Source organism: Chiloscyllium punctatum, chromosome 49, assembly GCF_047496795.1.
Source record: "Chiloscyllium punctatum isolate Juve2018m chromosome 49, sChiPun1.3, whole genome shotgun sequence".
NCBI classification, from domain to species: domain Eukaryota; kingdom Metazoa; phylum Chordata; class Chondrichthyes; order Orectolobiformes; family Hemiscylliidae; genus Chiloscyllium; species Chiloscyllium punctatum.
The window spans coordinates 50,377,770-50,397,241 of NC_092787.1; the positions used below are offsets into that span (position 1 = coordinate 50,377,770).

The 19,472-nt window shown below is 42.3% G+C and overlaps 1 protein-coding gene across 6 annotated transcripts in view; it reads left to right on the forward strand.

The window, feature by feature from the left end:
• Positions 1-19,472, forward strand: part of brinp1 (bone morphogenetic protein/retinoic acid inducible neural-specific 1) — a 364,641-nt gene that overhangs the window by 187,731 nt on the left and 157,438 nt on the right. The gene's annotated exons all lie outside the window — the stretch shown is intronic.

Below are 19,472 nucleotides of genomic sequence, written 5' to 3' on the forward strand. Positions count from 1 at the left end.
AATCTCTCCTGCCTCAACCTGGAAACAGCTAAATGCATCCAAGTTCATGGCCAACGTTACCTTCACACCCACCAGCAACGATGTCCTCGCCCTGCCCTCACGGTTGGGGTTGGGGTTGGGGTTGGGGTTGGGGTTGTGGTGATGGCGGACTGGGTAAAAAAAAATCCTTAATGCTGTACAGAAATCCTACACATGATTACTTAGTCTCATATTGGATATGGATGTCACTATTATAACCACTATTCCTAACCGCTATTGAATTTTTATGGATCTGGAGTCACATGTGGTACAGGCCCAGATAACTAATTTTCTTCTCTAAAGGCCCTTACTGAGTCATATGAGTTTTCTGAACAATACTGGTTAGACGAAGGGCATTAAACTAGCTTTTCAAAAAAATTCCAGATTTTACTGAATTCCAGTTTTGCCAGCTATCGTGATGGGGTTCAAGCTGACAGAACATCTGACTGGATTTCCAGCCAAGTGACATTACCATTATGCCATTGCCTCCCCAATGAACTTCACAATGAGGAACTGGTTAAATTTGGCTTGTTAATGACAACTCTTCTCCTGTTTCTCATTCTTCCACTATCTTACCTTACTCTGTGTCACCTCATTTCAGTCACACTGTCAAACAGCACTCCAGGAGTTTGTGCACTACTGCGCCTATGCCTGAAAGCTAATGGTTGTTGAGAGTCCTTAAATCAATACCAGGTTCTTCAGCGTGTGCCACACCTTCCCTGTGGACTTCATCAGAATTCCAAGTATCACCAACGACTTCTACAATTCTCGGAAGAGTCAGTCAAAATCAATTAGCGACTAATTTGATGATCTCCTCCTTAAGGACCACAGTCTTGGCTTTGTGTGGTTGCGAGAGGAGATTGACTGGAGCATTGATTTTGAAAATAGAAGTCCTGGCATCAAGTCAAGTTTAATCTGTCTTATTCCATATCCTTTCGGGAGCTGGTCCATAGGTTTTCACTAATGCTGGAAAAGCTCAGCATACGAGGAGCAGAAGAATCAACGCTTCAGGCATAAGTCCTTCATCAGGATGCCCTCTTGACCTGTCCATCATCTTTCCCATCTATCCACTCCACCCACCTAAAACCTCTCCTTCACCTTTATCTACCTATTGCATTCTCAGCTACCTTCCCCACCAGCCCCACCCCCCTCCCATTTATCTCTCAGCAACCCCCCCCCCCCCCTCCCCGGCCCATAAGCCTCATTCCTGATGAAGGGCTTATGCCCGAAACGTCGATTCTGCTGCTCCTCGGATGCTGCCTGACCTGCTGTGCTTTTCCAGCACCACACTCTCGATTCTGATCTCCAGCATCTGCAATCTTCACTTTTTCCAAGTTCTCACTGATGCCCCAGCATAATAGCACATGTTGCAATGCACTGCAGTCGCATGTAGAGTCATAGAGTCATAGAGATGTACAGCATGGAATCAGACCCTTCGGTCCAACCCGTCCATGCTGACCAGATATCCCAAGCCAATCTAGTCCCACCTGCCAGCACCCGGCCCATAAACCTCCAAACCCTTCCTATTCATATACTCATCCAAATGCCTCTTAAATGTTGCAACTGTACCAGCCTCCACCACATCCTCTGGCAGCTCATTCCATACACGTATCACCCACTACATGAAAAAGTTGCCCCTTAGGTCTCTTTTATATCTTTCCCCTCTCACCCCAAACCTATGCCCTCTAGTTCTGGACTCCCCAACCCTAGGGAAAAGACTTTGCCTATTTATCCTATCTATGCCCCTCATAATTTTGTAACCTCCAACGCTTCAGGGAAAACAGTCCCAGCCTGTTCAGCCTCTCCCTGTAGCTCAGATCCTCCAATCCTGGCAACATCCTCGTAAATCTTTTCTGAACCCTTTCAAGTTTCACAACATCTTTCCGATGGGAAGGAGACCAGAATTGCACGTAATATTCCAACAGTGGCCTAACCAATGTCCTGTATAGCCGCAACATGACCTCCCAACTCCTGTACGCAATACTCTGACCGATAAAGGAAAGCATACCAAACACCTTCTTCACTATCCTATCTATCTGCGACTCCACTTTCAAGGAGCTATGAACCTGCACTCCAAGGTCTCTTTGTTCAGCAACACTCCCTAGGACCTTACCATTAAGTGTATAAGTCCTGCTTAGATTTGCTTTCCCAAAATGCAGCACCTCGCATTTATCTGAATTAAACTCCATCTGCCACTTCTCAGCCCATTGGCCCGTCTGGTCAAGATCCTGTTGTAATCTGAGGTAACCCTCTTCGCTGTCCACTTCACCCCCAATTTGGTGTCATCTGCAAACTTACTAACTGTACCTCTTATGTACAGTATGCAGGCATTATTTTAGAGCCAAGTAGCTCTTGTAGAATGGAAAATAAACAAGTGCTAGGGAGCCAAGGTTTGTCATCTTATAGTAGAGCTCAGTTGACTGTGATAAAAGTGTTAATTGTTCTTTATTGCATGCCTTGTGATTCAAGGACTTAAGCCGAAAGATCTTTACTGTTGGTCATGACAATGATCAAGTTTTTGACCACCCACCAGAAATCAAATTGGGGGCTTGGTTACTTTGAAAATTTCTGGTGCTGTTTTGAATAAACTAATAGAATAATGGAACAGCCGTCATCAATTTTAAGTGGCACTGACTGAAGTTTGGGAGCTGGTCCGTGTGTCAGTCCAAATATTGGGGTGAGGAAATCCTGCGGAGGTCACGATTAGTGAAAAAAAAAGATATGAAATTTTAACTTGTTAAAAAAATGTATCTTCTGCATGATGAGAGTTATTCTGTGAAGAGGAAGTCAGTGCATATGGTGCTAAATTTAAATTTTCAGGCTCCAGAAAAAAACATAACCAAGAAATAAAACTGGGCCAAAGCAGCCTGCTGACAGGTGTCATGGAATTGTCGTGTTTCAAGCACAGTACAGATCCTTTTTTACGTTATATCCTTCTTCCTGCATGGGATTGAACCCAAGACTTCCTTGGGTTGTGAGGCTTCTGTAAATTGTACTCAGTGAACCTGCTTCAATCATCGTAAATCGCAGAACTGCGGTTAGAATTTCTTAATAATCTTTGACCAGAAACAAAACTTATCACGGTACCTCAGTGATTCTAGCCTCATCAGTACCGCACAACATTGCATGGCCAGCAGCTCAAATGAACTTAAAAGTATAATCCCTAACATTATCAGTTATGCATGTAATTATCACCATGAGAATGGCAGCTAATTGGGTAACTTGCTCTTCTAATCAGGGCAGTTAGAATAATTCACCATGTTTGTCTGCCATGTTATTAAAAAATGTTCTCTCCTGGTAAAATAATTAACGCAACTGAAGCTTGAATTAAATAACACTGGTAACCCTGAGGCTAAAACACCCGAAAAATGAGTAGCTCAAGAGGATAACAACCAGCTTTCACCGTTGCTTGGCATTTCACTTCAGTGAAGTATATTATTCTGTCAGTGATGTGGGAAGGCAATAATTCAAAGGCTGTTGCTGCCTGACATCTCCAGTCAATGTCCCACGGTGGAAATTATTTGGAATTTTGAAGGCAGCCAAAAATAATTGAAAGCCTTAATCCAATTTTGTTCAGCTTATCCCGAGGGTCTCATAAGTATTGACAGAATTTCTCTGGCTTTGAGCGATGTAATATTGGCCTTGAAGTCAAAGAAGTGACCCTGAGCATGTGATAACATATTTGCACTCAGACTCTGCACCTTTCCAGGTTTTAAATTACTAGAATGGGCTCCATATGCTGTCAAAGTTAGTGAATTGCACTTATAAATATGGTAAAATTATTAAGGATAAACATTCTTTAGATCAGAATGTAATGAAGGATGGTTTGCAATCATTTGTGATGAGAGAAAGAGCATGCAAACTTTTACAATAGTACTGTTACAGTACTTGATATGTTTAATATGATTACAGTTATCGAGTTGTGAATCATGCAGCATAAATTCAGCCTGTTAAGCCAATACCAGTTCTTGGAAACAAGTCTTAAATTAAACCTGCTCCCACCTTCTTGTCCCATAGTTCTGCAAATTTTCTAAATGTTTAAAATAAGATTGTGGAATGGTTTTTCATGCAGACCCTTCCCTTTGAATCTACTTACCTGGAAGGTGATAGATGGCAGACTGAACTTTCAAAGGCATTAATTGACTCGGTAAATCTTGCTGAGGTGCTGGTTGCTATGCTGTACAGTCAGAAATCTGAATTAACATTTACAGACTTGTCTTTTAGCCTTTTCTGATACCACTTGTATGGCAATGTGTTATTACATAGCACTAAAGCTGGCCTTTTTTTTTCTGCAGTCCTCATTTTGCTTTAGTTATTTATCACTGTGAAGTCAGCTTCACAAATGATTCAGGATAAAGGACAATTCGGATAAAGGTAGGCAATAGAGCTGAAGACAAAGCAGTGACAAACAAATCAGCATATCAAAAAGCATTGGTAAGCTGTGATATGGGGATTTCAGTGTCAGTCGTCTGTCCGCTGCCAGTCTTTTGTTCCATTATTGTCCACGTCCGCGACCCTCAGTTGGTTTCACGATTGGCAGGCAACTTGTCCTTTCCCAGAGGGTAAATGGTTTGACCAGAATGGAAAAGCACAGCTGGTCAGGCAGCATCTGAGGAGCAGGAGAGTCAATGTTTCGAGCATAAGCTCAAGCTCCTCAGATACTGCCTGACTGGCTGTGCTTTTCCAGCACCACACTTTTTGACAACTTCTTCAGCGATTCTGGTCAAACCGTTTATCCTCTGGGCAAGGATAAGAATCTGATCTGCAGCATCTGCAGTCCTCACTTTCTCCCTGGCTGAAGAAGTTGCCAACCAGGATGAGAGCTCAATTTGTAAAAGTTGATCTTAGTTGCCAGGCAGTTATGACTTCCCTTTTTTGGTAACAGATGACAATGGTTGTGACCGATCAGCTAATACTGATTGGAATCTTATAGAGGTTTACAAAATTATGAGGGGCATGGATAGGATAAATAGACAAAGTCTTTTCCCTGGGATCGGGAGTCCAGAACTAGAGGGCAGAGGTTTAGTGTGAGAGGGGAAAGATATGAAAGAGACCTAAGGGGCAACTTTTCACGCCGAACGTGGTGTGTGATTTACAAGGATGTTGCCAGGGTTGGAGGACCTGAGCTACAGGGAGAGACTGAACAGGCTGGGGCTGTTTTCTCTGGAGGGTCGGAGGCTGAGGGGTGACCTTATAGAGGTTTACAAAATTATGAGGGGCATGGATAGGATAAATAGACAAAGTCTTTTCCCTGGGGTCAGGGAGTCCAGAACTAGAGGGCATAGGTTTAGGGTGAGAGAGGAAAGATATAAAAGGTACTCTTAGATATATAAGATATATATATATATATATATATATATATAGATACGTAAGAGGCAACTTTTTCACACAGAGGGTGGTACATGTATGAAATGAGCTGCCAGAGGATGTGGTGGAGGCTGGTACACTTGCAACGTTTAAGAGGCATTTGGATGGGTATATGAATAGGAAGGGTTTGGAGGGATATGGGCCGGGTGCTGGCAGGTTGGACCGAAGGGTCTCTTTCCATGCTGTACATCTCTATGACTCTATGACTCTAATCAGTTTACGCTGTTTTTTTGCAGTCAGCTGTGATTGGTTATACACAGTTGACCCTGGTTATCTTTTTCTAGCCAACAATCTGGTGTCTTGTCACTTATTAAAAATAATTCAAGTTGAATACAATTTATATAAACACTAATTAGCCAATCTACTCCTAATAAATTAAGGTCTCTTGTATCCACATGATGTATGCACTCCTCAAAAGCTGATAAGACACTGGAAGAAAAACTCAAATAAAAGCAAAATACTGCAGGTGCTGGAAACCTGAAATAAACACAGAGAATGGTACAGAAAATCAGCAGGTCTGACAGAATCTGTGGAGACAGAAACAGAGTTAACATTCTGAATCCAGTACAACATCTTCCAAACTCTGAAAGCTAACTGTAGCTGTAAATATCAAACGTTTATTCAAAAAATCATAACTAAGTTAAAACCAAACACAATTAAAATGAGATGTTGCATAAATTATAAAATGAATATTTTCTCCACAAAATTTACATTCAGGAAATGTTCCTTCTTATAAAGTGATAGCATGGAAACAGACCTTTCGATCCCCTTCAAATCTTTTCCCTCTCACCTTAAACCTATGCCCTCTTGTTTTGGAATTGCCTTACCCTGGGAAAAGGGCTTGGGCTATTTTCCCTTCTCCATGCCCCTCATGATTTCACAAACATCTATAAGATCACCCCCTCAGCTTTTGATGCTCCAGGGAAAACAGCCCCAGGCAATTCTGTCTCTTCCTATCACTCAAACCCTCCAGCCCTGGCAATGTTCTTGTAAATCTTTTCTGCACTCTTTCAAGTCTTAAAACATGTTCACCAAAGCAGGGACATCTGAATTGAATGAGTATTGTAAAAGTGGCTGAACTAATGTCCTGTACAGTGCAACATGGCCTCCCAATTTCTATACTCAATGCACTGACCAATAAAGGCAAGCGTACCAAACACCACCTTCACTATCCTATCTATCTGCAACTCCACATTCAAGGAACTCTGAACCTGCACTCCAATGTCTCTTTGTTCAGCAACACTCCCTAGGACCTTATCATTATTTATCTAAGGCCTACCCTGATTTGCCCTTTCCAAAATGCAGCACCTCACATTTACCCAAATTAAACTCCATCTACCACTCTTCAGCCCTTTGCCCATCGAATTAAGGCCCCATTGTGCTCTGAGGTAGCCTTCTTCACTATCCACTATACCATAAGACCATAAGACATAGGAGTGGAAGTAAGGCCATTCGGCCCATCGAGTCCACTCCGCCATTCAATCATGGCTGATGCGCATTTCAGCTCCACTTACCAGCATTCTCCCCGTAGCCCTTAATTCCTCTAGACAACAAGAATCTATCAATCTCGGCCTTGAAGACATTTAGCGTCCCGGCTTCACTGCACTCCGTGGCAATGAATTCCACAGGTCCACCACTCTCTGGCTGAAGAAATGTCTCCGCATTTCTGTTCTGAAATGACCCCCTCTAATTCTAAGGCTGTGTCCACGGGTCCTAGTCTCCTCGTCTAACGGAAACAATTTCCTCGCATCCACCTTTTCCAAGCCATGTATTATTTTGTACGTCTCTATTAAGTCTCCCCTTAATCTTCTAAACTCCAACGAATACAATCCCAGTATCCTCAGCCGTTCCTCATATGCTAGACCTGTCATTCCAGGGATCATCCGTGTGAATCTCCGCTGGACACGTTCCAGTGCCAGTATGTCCTTCCTGAGGTGTGGGGACCAAAACTGGACACAGTACTCCAAATGGGGCCTAACCAAAGCTTTATAAAGTCTTAGTAGTACATCTCTGCTTTTATATTCCAACCCTCTTGAGATAAGAGACAACATTGCATTCGCTTTCTTAATCACAGACTCAACCTGCATGTTTACCTTTAGGGAATCCTCGACTAGCACTCCCAGATCCCTTTGTGCTTTGGCTTTATTAATTTTCTCACCATTTAGAAAGTAGTCCATGCTTTTATTCTTTTTGCCAAAGTGCAAGACCTCGCACTTGCTCACGTTAAATTCCATCAGCCATTTCCTGGACCACTCTCCCAACCTGTCTAGATCCTTCTGTAGCCTCCCCACTTCCTCAGTACTACCTGCCTGTCCACCTAACTTCGTATCATTGGCAAACTTCACTAGAATGCCCCCGGTTCCCTCATCCAAATCATTAATATATAATGCGAACAGCTGTGGCCCCAGCACCGAACCCTGCGGGACACCGCTCGTCACCGGCTGCCATTCTGAAAAGGAACCTTTTATCCCAACTCTCTGCCTTCTGTTAGACAGCCAATCCTCAATCCATCCCAGCAGCTCACCTCGAACACCATGGGCCCTCACCTTGCTCAGCAGCCTCCCGTGTGGCACCTTATCAAAGGCCTTTTGAAAGTCCAGATAGACCACATCCACTGGGTTTCCCCGGTCTAACCTACTTGTTACCTCTTCAAAAAACTCCAACAGGTTTGTCAGGCATGACCTCCCTTTACTAAATCCATGTTGACTTGTTCTAATCAGACTCTGCTCTTCCAAGAATTTAGAAACCTCATCCTTAATGATGGATTCTAGAACCTTACCAACAACCGAGGTTAAGCTGATTGGCCTATAATTTTCCATCTTTTGCCTTGATCCTTTCTTGAACAAGGGGGTTACAACAGCCATCTTCCAATCATCTGGGACCTTTCCTGACTCCAGTGACTCTTGAAAGATCTCAACCAATGCCTCTGCTATTTCCTCAGCCACCTCTCTCAGAACTCTAGGGTGTATCCCATCAGGGCCAGGAGATTTATCAATTTTAAGACTTTTTAACTTTTCTAGCACTATCTCTTTCGTAATGGCAACCATACTCAACTCAGCCCCGTGACACCCTTTAATTTTTGGGATATTACTCATGTCTTCCACTGTGAAAACTGATGCAAAGTACTTGTTAAGTTCTCCTGCTATTTCCTTATCTCCCATCACTAGGCTTCCTGCATCAGTTTGAAGTGGCCCAATGTCTACTTTTGCCTGTCGTTTGTTTCTTATGTACTGAAAGAAACTTTTACTATTATTTCTAATATTACTGGCTAGCCTACCTTCATATTTGATCCTCTCATTTCTTATTACACTCTTTGTTATCCTCTGTTTGCTTTTGTATCCTTCCCAATCTTCTGATTTCCCACTGTTCTTAGCCACTTTATAGGAACGCTCTTTTTCTTTAATACATTTCCTGACTTCCTTTGTCAGCCAAGGTTGTCTAAACCCTCCCCGGTTAATCTTTCTTTTCTTGGGAATGAACCTCTGTACAGTGTCCTCAATTATACCTACAAACACCCACCACTTTTGCTCTACTGTCTTCCCGGTTAGCCTCTGCTTCCAGTCTATTTTAGTCAGTTCCTCTCTCATGCCCTCATAATTACCTTTATTCAACTGTAACACCATTACATCCGATTTTGCCTTCTCCCTTTCAAACTCCAGACTGAACTCTACCATATTATGGTCGCTACTTCCTAAGGGTTCCCTTACTTTAAGATCTTTTATAGAGTCTGGTTCATTGCAAAGCACTAGGTCCAGAATAGCCTGCTCTCTTGTGGGCTCCATGACAAGCTGTTCCAAAAAGCCATCCTGTAAGCATTCCATGAATTCCCTTTCTTTAGATCCACTAGCAACATTATTTACCCAGTCCACCTGCATATTGAAGTCTCCCATGATCAATGTAACCTTGCCTTTCTGACATGCCTTCTCTATTTCCCGGTACATGTTGCGTCCCTGGTCCTGACCACTGTTAGGAGGTCTATACACAACTCCAATTATGTTTTTTTTGCCTTTGTGGTTCCTCAATTCCACCCACACAACTCCACATCATCCGACGCCATGTCATTCAATACCATAGATTTAATTTTGTTCTTAACTAACAAGGCAACCCCACCCCCTCTGCCCACCTCTCTGTCTTTTCGATAAGTTGAAAAACCATGGAGGTTTAACTGCCAGTCCTGACCCCCCTGTAACCAAGTCTCTGTGATGCCTACTACATCATAATCATTCACTATTATCTGTGCCATTAGTTCATCGGCTTTGTTATGAATGCTACGAGCATTCAGGTAAAGTGCCTTAATGCTAACTTCCTTATCATTAGAGATATTGGAAGTCATATGTCCTAAGTTATCCTTGCTTTTTTCTGCATTCTCAGTCTGCCTCAAGTTTAAATCCGCCTGCACACATGCTATCCTGCTGCTTATCTTTCCATTTACCTCCATACTCCCTGTCGCTTTCACTTTCCCTTCCCCCCAACTCAGAAGTTTAAAGTCCTACTGACCACCCTATTTATCCTCTTCGCTAGAACATTGGTACCTGATCGGTTCAGGTGGAGACCGTCCCAACGGTACAGATCCCCCCTGTTCCAAAACTGATGCCAATGCCCCATGAAGTGGAATCCCTCTTTCCCACACCAATCCCTTAGCCACGTGTTTACTTGCCTAATTTTCTTGTCCCTATGCCAATTGGCACGTGGCTCGGGCAGTAATCCGGAGATTATGACCCTTGAGGACCTGTGCTTCAATTTCCTGCCTAGTGCTTCATAATGCCCAAACAGGTCCTCCACCCTAGTCTTGCCTATGTTGTTGGTACCAACGTGGACCACAACAACTGGATCCTCCCCCTCCCGCTCCAATATCCTTTCAAGCCGGTCAGAGATGTCTCACACCCTGGCACCGGGCAGGCAACACACCATGAGAGACTCCCGATCCGGCTTGCAAAGGATACTATCTGTCCCCCTAATTATAGAATCCCCTATAACTACTACTTGTCTATTAGCTCCCCCCTCTTGAATGGCCTTCTGCACCATGGTGCCTTGGTCAGTTGACTCATCCTGTCTAGAGCCCTTTTCCTCATCCGAACAGGGAGCAAGAATCTCGTACCTGTTGGACAAGGTCAAGGGCTGAGGATCCTTCACTCCTGAACTCCGGTTCCCCTACCTGCCTCACTTACAGTCACACTCTGATGTCTCTGATCACTAGCTGAATGTGAATTAATTAATCTCCCAGGTGTGACTGCCTCCTGAAACAAAGCATCCAGGTAACTCTCCCCCTCCCGGATGTGCCGCAGCGTTTGAAGCTCAGATTCCAGACATCAACTCTGATCCGGAGTTCTTCCAGCAACCAACACTTGCTGCAGATGTGGTCACTGCCTTTCACAATGGGATCAGCCAGCTCCCACATCATACAGCAACAGCACATCACCTGCCCAGCCATCTCTGCTTAGTTAGTTAATTACTTACTTTGTACAAGTATGAGTTAGAATACCTTCTGATGCCTCGCTGCTATAGGAGTTTTTACCCTAAGTAAGGACTTGATGTATACACACACAAAAAAAAACGAAGTAAATTTTTAACTAGTCCCTAGTAAAGAAATAAAAATCCTTACCTTAAAAGAAAAAGCAGAGTAGTTAAGAAGGTTAGAGGAGGAGGGTGGGTGGGAGATACTACAGGTGTAGAATCTCGGGTTTAGCCGCCTTCCTGACTTATATACTCACTTTTCCTTCCCGGCTGCCCCTCTGCTTGCTGTCACTTCCTCTGCAGCTCCCGCTCTTTCTGTGGAGAGAGAGAAAAAAAAACACACCGCTGCCCACTACAGGTAAGCAATTTTAAAACAAACTGTCTTACCTTTGCTGTAGTCTCCCGGGTTCGCTTTTACTTCGACGCTGCTCCCACTCAAAATGGTGTCAACCAATGGTGTCATCTGCAAATTTACAAGCCATATCTCCTATATTCACATCCACATCATTTTTAAAAATAACAACAAGCAGTGGACCCAGCACTAATTTTTAAGACACACTGCTAGTCACAGGTCCCCAGTCTGAAAAGTAACCCTCCATCACCACCCTCTGGCTCCTAATTTTGAGCCGATTATGCATCTAAATGGCTAGCTCTCCCTGTAATACGTGTGATCTAATTTTGCTAACCAGTCTACCACGTGGAACCTTATCGAATGCCTTACTGAAGTTCATATCGGCAATGTTCACTGCTTTGCCTTCATCAATCTTCTTCACTTCTTCCAAAAATTCAATCAAGTTAGTGAGATACAATTTCCCATGCATAAAGCCATGTTAACTATCCCTAATCAGTCCTTGCCTTTCTAACTATGTGTAAATCCTGACCCTCAGAATCTCATCCAATGACCTCCCCACCACTCACATCAGGCTCTATAGTCCCCTGGCTTTTCCTTACCGCCGTTCTTAAATAGTGGCACCACGTTAGTTGTGTCGGTTGTCAGGCGAGTGAGAATGGAGAGTTAATTGTCGATAATAAGGAAATAGTGAATGCAGCGAAAAAAAATTTTGCTTCTGCTTTCACTACAGAGAATACAAAAAAAAATGCAGTAATAAGAAACCGGAGGGAAAGAGGAGTTTACTGTAATTACAGTTGCAGGAAGAGTTAATCAACAAACTGATGGCTGAGGACTAACAAGTCTCTGGATCCCAACAGACTTCATCCTCTGGTCTGTAAAGATGTGGTAATCAGGTTGTTGATATACGGTGTTAATTTTCCAAAATTGCCTACGCTCAATAAAAGTTTCAATGGTCTGGAACGTAGCAAATATTTGTCCTTTATTAAAGACGGGAGGGAGGCTAAAACTATAGGGCAGATAGCTTGATGTCTGGTAGGTGTTGGAATCGATCATTAGCGACTACATACCTGAATGTAGTCAAGGTAATCATGAAGAGTCAGCATGGTTTTGTTAAAAAAACATCTTTTCTAACCAATATACTGGAGCCCTTTGAAGAAGTAACACATTGTGGCTAGAGTGGAGCCTATAGACAACTGTATTTGGATTACCAGAAGGCATTTGTTAAGCTGCCATATCAAAGGTTATTGCAGAAAATAAAAGCTGATGGTGTGAGCCAGAATATATTAGCGTGGGTAGAAGATTGGCTGGCAGAAAACAGAAAGAAATACATAAATGCATCTTTGTCTGGCAGAATGGAATGAATGAAATTTTACAAAAGTCTGAGCTGGGGTCTCATCTTTGACAATTTGCTTAGATGAGAGGTGTGAAGGCAAGTTAGCCATATTCACAAATGACAACAAAGTAGATAAAGGTTATGTTGTGAAGAAAATATAAGGAAGTTGCAGACAAATATAGATCAAATGAGAGAGCAAAATTCTGCCACGTAGAAAATAACATAAGAAAATGTGAAGTTGTTCACTTAGTCAGGAAGAGTAACAAAGCACAATGTCACTGAAATAAAGAATGACCGCAGAATTCCGAGGTGCAGAGAGTTCTAGTTATCCAAGATTGTGAGTCACAAAAACTTAGTAAGCAAGTGCAGCAAGTAACCAAGAAGCCAAATGGTTTACGATCATTTAGCACACAAATCAAACATAGGTGAGACTGCATTCTTGAATACTGTGTCCAGTTTTAGATTCCTTGTTTAGGAAAGGACTTAAGTGGAAGCAGTTCTGAGGTAACTTATTAGATTGCTGCCTGAGTAGATTGTCTTAGTTGTAAAGGCAGGTTTCCACTTGAGTTTAGATGTGTGGTCAGTGCAGAGCTAATGGACGCTATTTTAAAATTAAGGACAGTGATGAGGAGATTTTTCTTCTCTCTGAGGGTTTTGTGACCTTCAAACTCTCTGCCTCAGAAGGTGGTCAAAACAGGTCATTGAATATTTTAAAGACTGTGGCGGAGAGATTTTTGTTGGGCAGAGAACTCAGGTTCGCAGCAGTAGAACGAAATGTTAAAACTGAAACGCAGGAAGATCAGTTATGGTCTTATTGAATGAGAGATCAAACTTGGGCTAAATAATCTACCTCAGCTCATGTTGTGAATGTTCCTGTATGACACGTTTTTATCTTCATTCCCTAAAAATATTAGTCAACCAGATGGGATTTTGAAAGAATCAATTATAGTTTCAGGATTGTAATTACTGACACTTGATTTAGGTGCTGGATTTTATTATCAAATTTTAATATCATGCTGAAACACTGCACAAGACTCAGTCACTTGTAATTGACAAAAGTGGGCAATTTGGCCTCAGGTTGTACATTGGAATCAGAGACACAGTGGAAAAGGACATCCACTTTCATGGAATCAGGGAGACTCTTTGGAAGGAAGAACTGGCAGCCTGGGTCAATTCTAAGATCCCGGCCCCATTGCGGGGTGAACCAATACACAGTGCTGTTTTTGGGCTGATTTGTGTTTTGAGACTGCACTTATCTGTCCTGGTACAGGCAGCTGGGATCAAGGGAATCCCTGGAGGTATATAGAGGATACAAGAGCTTTACTGAAGAAGTAAACCAGGATGGTGAAAAGAGAACACAAGATAGCCCACAAGATTAAGGTGGATCCAAAGAGGTTCTTTAAGTATATTAAAAGAAAAAGAATAACTAAAGAGAGAAGGAGACCACTTAAGGACCAAAGTGGACATGTATGTGTCGAGGTGTAGGAGATGAGTGAGGTTCTCAATGAATATTTCTCCCCTGTATTTACTATGGAGAAAGACGTGAACACTTGGGAACTTGGGGAAGATAGTGGTGATATCTCAGGGACTGTCCATACCACAGTAGAGGAGGTGTTGGACCTATTAGAATGTATGAAGGTAGATAAATCTCTTGGTCCTGACCAGATATATCCAAGAACACTGCAAGAGGCTAGAAAAGAAATTGCGGGCACCTTGGCATATATATTGCATCATTGTTTGCCACGGGTGAGGTCCCAGAAGACTGAAGGGTAGTGAATGTTGTGCCCTTATTGAAGAAGGGCTGCAAAAATAAAACCTAGGAACTATAGACCAGCAAGCCTCACATCTGTGGTAGGTTAGTTACTTGAGAAGATTCTGAGAGATCAGATATACATGCATTTGGAAAGACTGGGTTTGATTAGGAATAGTCAGCATGGCTTTGTACATGTCTCACAATTTATTATAGTTCTTTGATGAAGCAACGAGAAAGGTTGATTAGGGCAGGGCGGTAGATGTAGTCCATATGAATTGCAGTAAGGCCTTTTGTTAAGGTTCCACATGGTAGGTTTGTCTGGAAGGGTAGATTGCATGAAATCTACGGGGAAATGGCAAATTGGATGTACAATTGGCTTGATGGTAGGAAGCAGAGGGTAATAGTAGAAAGATTCTTGTCAGCCTGGAGGCCTGTGACTAGTGGACTGCCTCAGGGATCAGTGCTGGGCCCATTGCTGTCTGCAATCTATATCAATGATTTGGATGAAAATGTACAAAGTATGATTGGTAAGTTTGCAGGTGACACTAAAATAGGAGAGTGAGGAAGCTGACCAGAAATTGCAGCAAGACCTTGATCATCTGGGGAAGTGGGCCAAGAAATGGCAAATTGAGCTTACTACAGATAAATATGAGGTCTTACATTTTGGAAAGTCAATCAAGGTTGGAGTTTCATGATGAATGGCTGGGCTTTAAGGAGTGTAGTGGAACAGAGGGACGTTGAAATTCAAGTGCATGGTTCTCTGAAAGTGGAGTCACAGGTTGACAGGGCAGTGAAGAAGGCTGTTGTCACATTGGCCTTCATCAGTCAGGACATTGAGTAGAGAAGTTGGGAGTTATGTTGCAGTTATACAGGACATTGGTAAGGCCACACTTGGAATATTATGTTCGGTTTTGGTCACCTTGTTATCGGAAGGATGTTATTAAACTGGAAGGAGTGCAGAAGGAATTTACAAAGATGTTGCCAGGACTGAATGGTCTGAGAAATAGGGAAATGTTAGACAGGCCAGGACTTTTTTTCTTTAGACCACAGGAGACTATTGGGGACCTTACAGAGGTATATAAGATCATGAGAGGCACAGCTACAGTGAATGCACTCAGTCTTTTTTTCAGGGTTGGGGAATTGAGGACTAGAGGGCATCAGTTTAATGTTAGAGGGGAAAGAATAAAAGGGAACCTGAAGGGCAGATTTTTTAATACAGAGGGTTGCAGGAATATGGAATGAGCGGAAGTGATTTGAGGTAGGTACATTAACAACATTTAAAAAGCATTTGGACCAATACATGGATAAGAAAATATTAGAAGGACACGGGTCAAGTGCAGGGAAATGCGATTAGTGTTGATGGACATTTTGGTCAGTATGGACCAGTTTGGCCAAAGGGCCTATCTCCGTGCTGTAGGACTCTATGACTCGCGATCTGTCTGGCTCCATTGCCGGATAGGTGTGTCTGAGTCCTCCCATCAATTCTCATGGAGGCAGGCCAGATTTTAGAGGATTTGTTGTCCACGACAACTCTACCAAGGGCACCTCACAATAGAAGCCCATGTTCTTGGCAGTGATGAAGACAGAATGATACCAATGCATGCCATGTTCCTGTTTTCATAGCAATACACTCCTGCCAGTGTTGATGCATGCCTGGACCCTCTGAACATTACCACCAGCAACTTGAGGAAGCCCGACTGGGCAGTGAAAAGGATTAGTCAAACAATTCCCAAAGACCATGGAATCATTCTCGCTTTGATTTATTTTGACTCGCAAGGCTTGTGTGAACTGATTCACAGATACTTTATTCTTTCATGGAATGGGGGTATCACTGAGAAGGCCAGCATTTATTGCCTATCCTTTGTTGCTCTTGAACTTAACAATTTGTTAGGCCATTGCTGTGTCACCAGATCACTAAGTGTCACCACATCACTGTGATCGAGAATCATATGTATGATCCAGGTAGGGATGATGGATTTTGTTCCCTAAAGAACGCTAGTGAACCAGATGGGTTTTGAAACAATCAGTGATAGTTTCATGCTTGTCATTACTGACACTTGATTTAGGTGTTGGATTTTATTATCAAATTTTAAATATTAATGGATGCCATCCCCAGACCTTTAATTTTAGCCTCTGAATTACTAGACCACTGACAATACTGTGACACAACCATCTCGCCATCAGTCTGAGAATGAAGAGTTTCGTACTGTTGAAAGCCAAATGGCCTGTCACTTAAATAGAGCACAGTTTGTGTTTTTCTGCAGTATTACCCTGGTAAGATAGAGAGAACTTTCCATTAAGACAAGAACATTTAATCTTTATGAAGAATGCATTGGAACTGGAAAAACTGAGATATGTAGTTGCATTTATATTTCCTCGTATTTGTTTGGAATTTGACATGCCATCTTTAGCACTAAGTATTCTGCATTTATCAATACATCTGGATGCAAAGCTAGCTTCCAAATATGTGAATCAATATTTCAGTCCTGAAGAGGAGATCATCTCAGAACTCTTGAAATTAAGATCAAGCAGATTTCCCAAGTGTATAAGCCACTTAGTGTACCAGCTTCAAAATCTGAAATGGAATTACCCCGCATGCAATATCAAAGAGGACTGAATGTATGACTGTATCCCCGTTAAGTTCTGGAGTCCTTCCCTGACATGGGTGGCACATTGGCTGAGTAGTTAGTACTACTGTCTCACAGTGCCAGCGACCCAGGTTCAAGACTCAGGTAACTGTCTGTGTGGGGTTTGCATCCTGCATCTGCAGGGGTTTCCTCTGGTTTTCTACCACAGTCCAAAATTGTGCAGGTTAGGTGGATTGGCCATGCTAAACTGCTCAGGGTGTCCAGGAATTTGCAGGTGGATTAGCCATGGGAACTGTAGGGTTCCAAAGATAGGGGAGGAGGTGAATCTAGCTGGAATGCTCTTCGGAGGGACGGTATGGATTCAATGGGCCGAATTACCTGCTTCCACATTTTAGGGATTCTGTGAGTCAGAACCTGGATTTACACAGGCATGGAAGTACCTATTTAAAGTTGCAATTGCGTATACCTCTCACCTGTAGTGCAGAAACACTTGAAATAAAGGTAAATGCAAGTCACATGGTTTAATTGCTTTTCTTTAAACCTGTGGTTCCTTTGTCCTTGTAGAGGTTTTTTTCTTCTCATATTTTTGGATACTTTTAATCAACCTGATCAAACATGTTATGAAATATCTTTGGAGTGAGTGAGACTTGAACCTAGGATTTTAGGTTTAGAGGTAGGGAGACCAGCACCTGAAACATCAATTCTCTTGCTCCTCGGATGCTGCCTGACATACATAGGGCATTGGTCAACCAAAGCCTGGTGAATCCCTGTATAATGTTGCATTCAGACACTTCAACCAGTTTATTATTCACAGAACATGTTTACTCAGATGCTCTTGCTGAATGAGACAAACAAATGATTGAGGTCCAAATTTGGTTTGATGAAAACACTGACAAGTTTTAAAAAGAACAACTGTTACATAAATTAAGTTCACCTTTCCTAAACCAAGCTAACTGCCTGTAAGAAACTACTCACTCTGGTGAAGGTGATTGGGTTGCTGGATCCGATTCACTAAGCTCCATTGTCAGGGCACTCAGGGTTTACTTAGTGCAAAGATGGGTCTCTCATGGAATCTTCACGAAGGGAATGGCTGCCAGGTATCCCTTCTTATCTCCTCACCCCACTCTTTCTGAGCCCTTCTGGAATGTTCTCTCACTTTAACCAATGGAGTCACAGCACAGTGGTCCCAGCATCCATTGAGGTTAGGCCAGGTCATTCTAGGTGCATCTGTCCCCTTCCCAAGGTGTAATTACTCCTAGGTGCCAAAAGGTCTGTCTGAAATTGGGGGGGGGGGGGGGGTACACAAACATAATGTCTCTCCCTATTATTCTGCCTGAGTACCCATATTGGGTGTTGGGCCATAACAACTTTCCCATTCTTCGGTATGAAACACAGGTCTGGGCTGATCCTTGTTTGTATCTTTTGACCTGTGGTAATCATGGTCTCTTCGCATTTTTTTAGGTCTTGCTTGCAGAAGCTAGTTAGTCAATTGTATGTTGGGCCTAGTCGCTTATTCTGTCGGTCACCTGGCCAGGCTGGGTATTTGCTCCATTCTGTTGAAGCACAGGACATTATTGCATTTTGAACTTAATCATCTAGAGAACTTCAATGCCAAGTTTACAACACATTTGCATTTTGTTACATATTGCTCTCTGTGATTGCATGTATTAGCTATAAAACTAAAGCTGACTCGTTGGGTGAATATTGTTCTTTACGTCCTCATGTACAGCAAAAGCTTGTTCATTATTTGAATGGTATTACTAAACAGAGCCAAACCCCTTGTAGCACTGCATGTGATAAATGAGGAGTTAGTGCCACTGGTATCAAATTTTAGTGGGGTTTTCCTTTTTCATGCTAAAAGCATTTTGCATTCTTTGTGCATGATTGAGTCAGTCATAGGATAACCTACAAATCAGATCAATTGACATAGCAAACTGTGTCAGACCAATTATTGCACGGAATGTACAAGTTGAAACAGAGTATCTTAAAATTGCTTGACCTCTTTGAAAAGGATGTAGAGGTGTAAACTACCTTAAATCCACAGCTGAGTTTTTTTAAAAAATTGAAGCATTCCCCCATCATACCAAACTTGGAGCTGTACATTTGATTTTACCTGATTTTCAACTTAATTCCAAGCATGGACAAGTTGGACCGAAGGGTCTGTTTCCGTGCTGTACATCTCTCTGACTCTATGTTGAGAAAGTAAATATCAGAAATAAAAGTCAATCAAGTGGAAAGAATGTGCACAGCAACATTTTAATTTTAATTTTATGATTTTTTTTAGAAAGGTGCAAAAACTGCTAACTAAAAATGCTACATAAAATTGTGCCTGGTTTATTTTGTATGTATGACTTAGTGATACATTATGGATAGACATTAGAAATATCCCATTGTGCTAATCCATAGACATCTATTTATCAAACATGAGAGGACATTTTATCTGTGTTCAAGACAGGAGTATTTCTTTTTTTCACTCTCTGCAAGAATGATTTGCATCTCATCCCATTTAAGTTCTCTGGTGTTCAACATAATGACTTTTAATGCATTACTGGCTATGTAGACATGAGTACAGTCATTCTGCCACAATCACATTGAGATGAACAACTT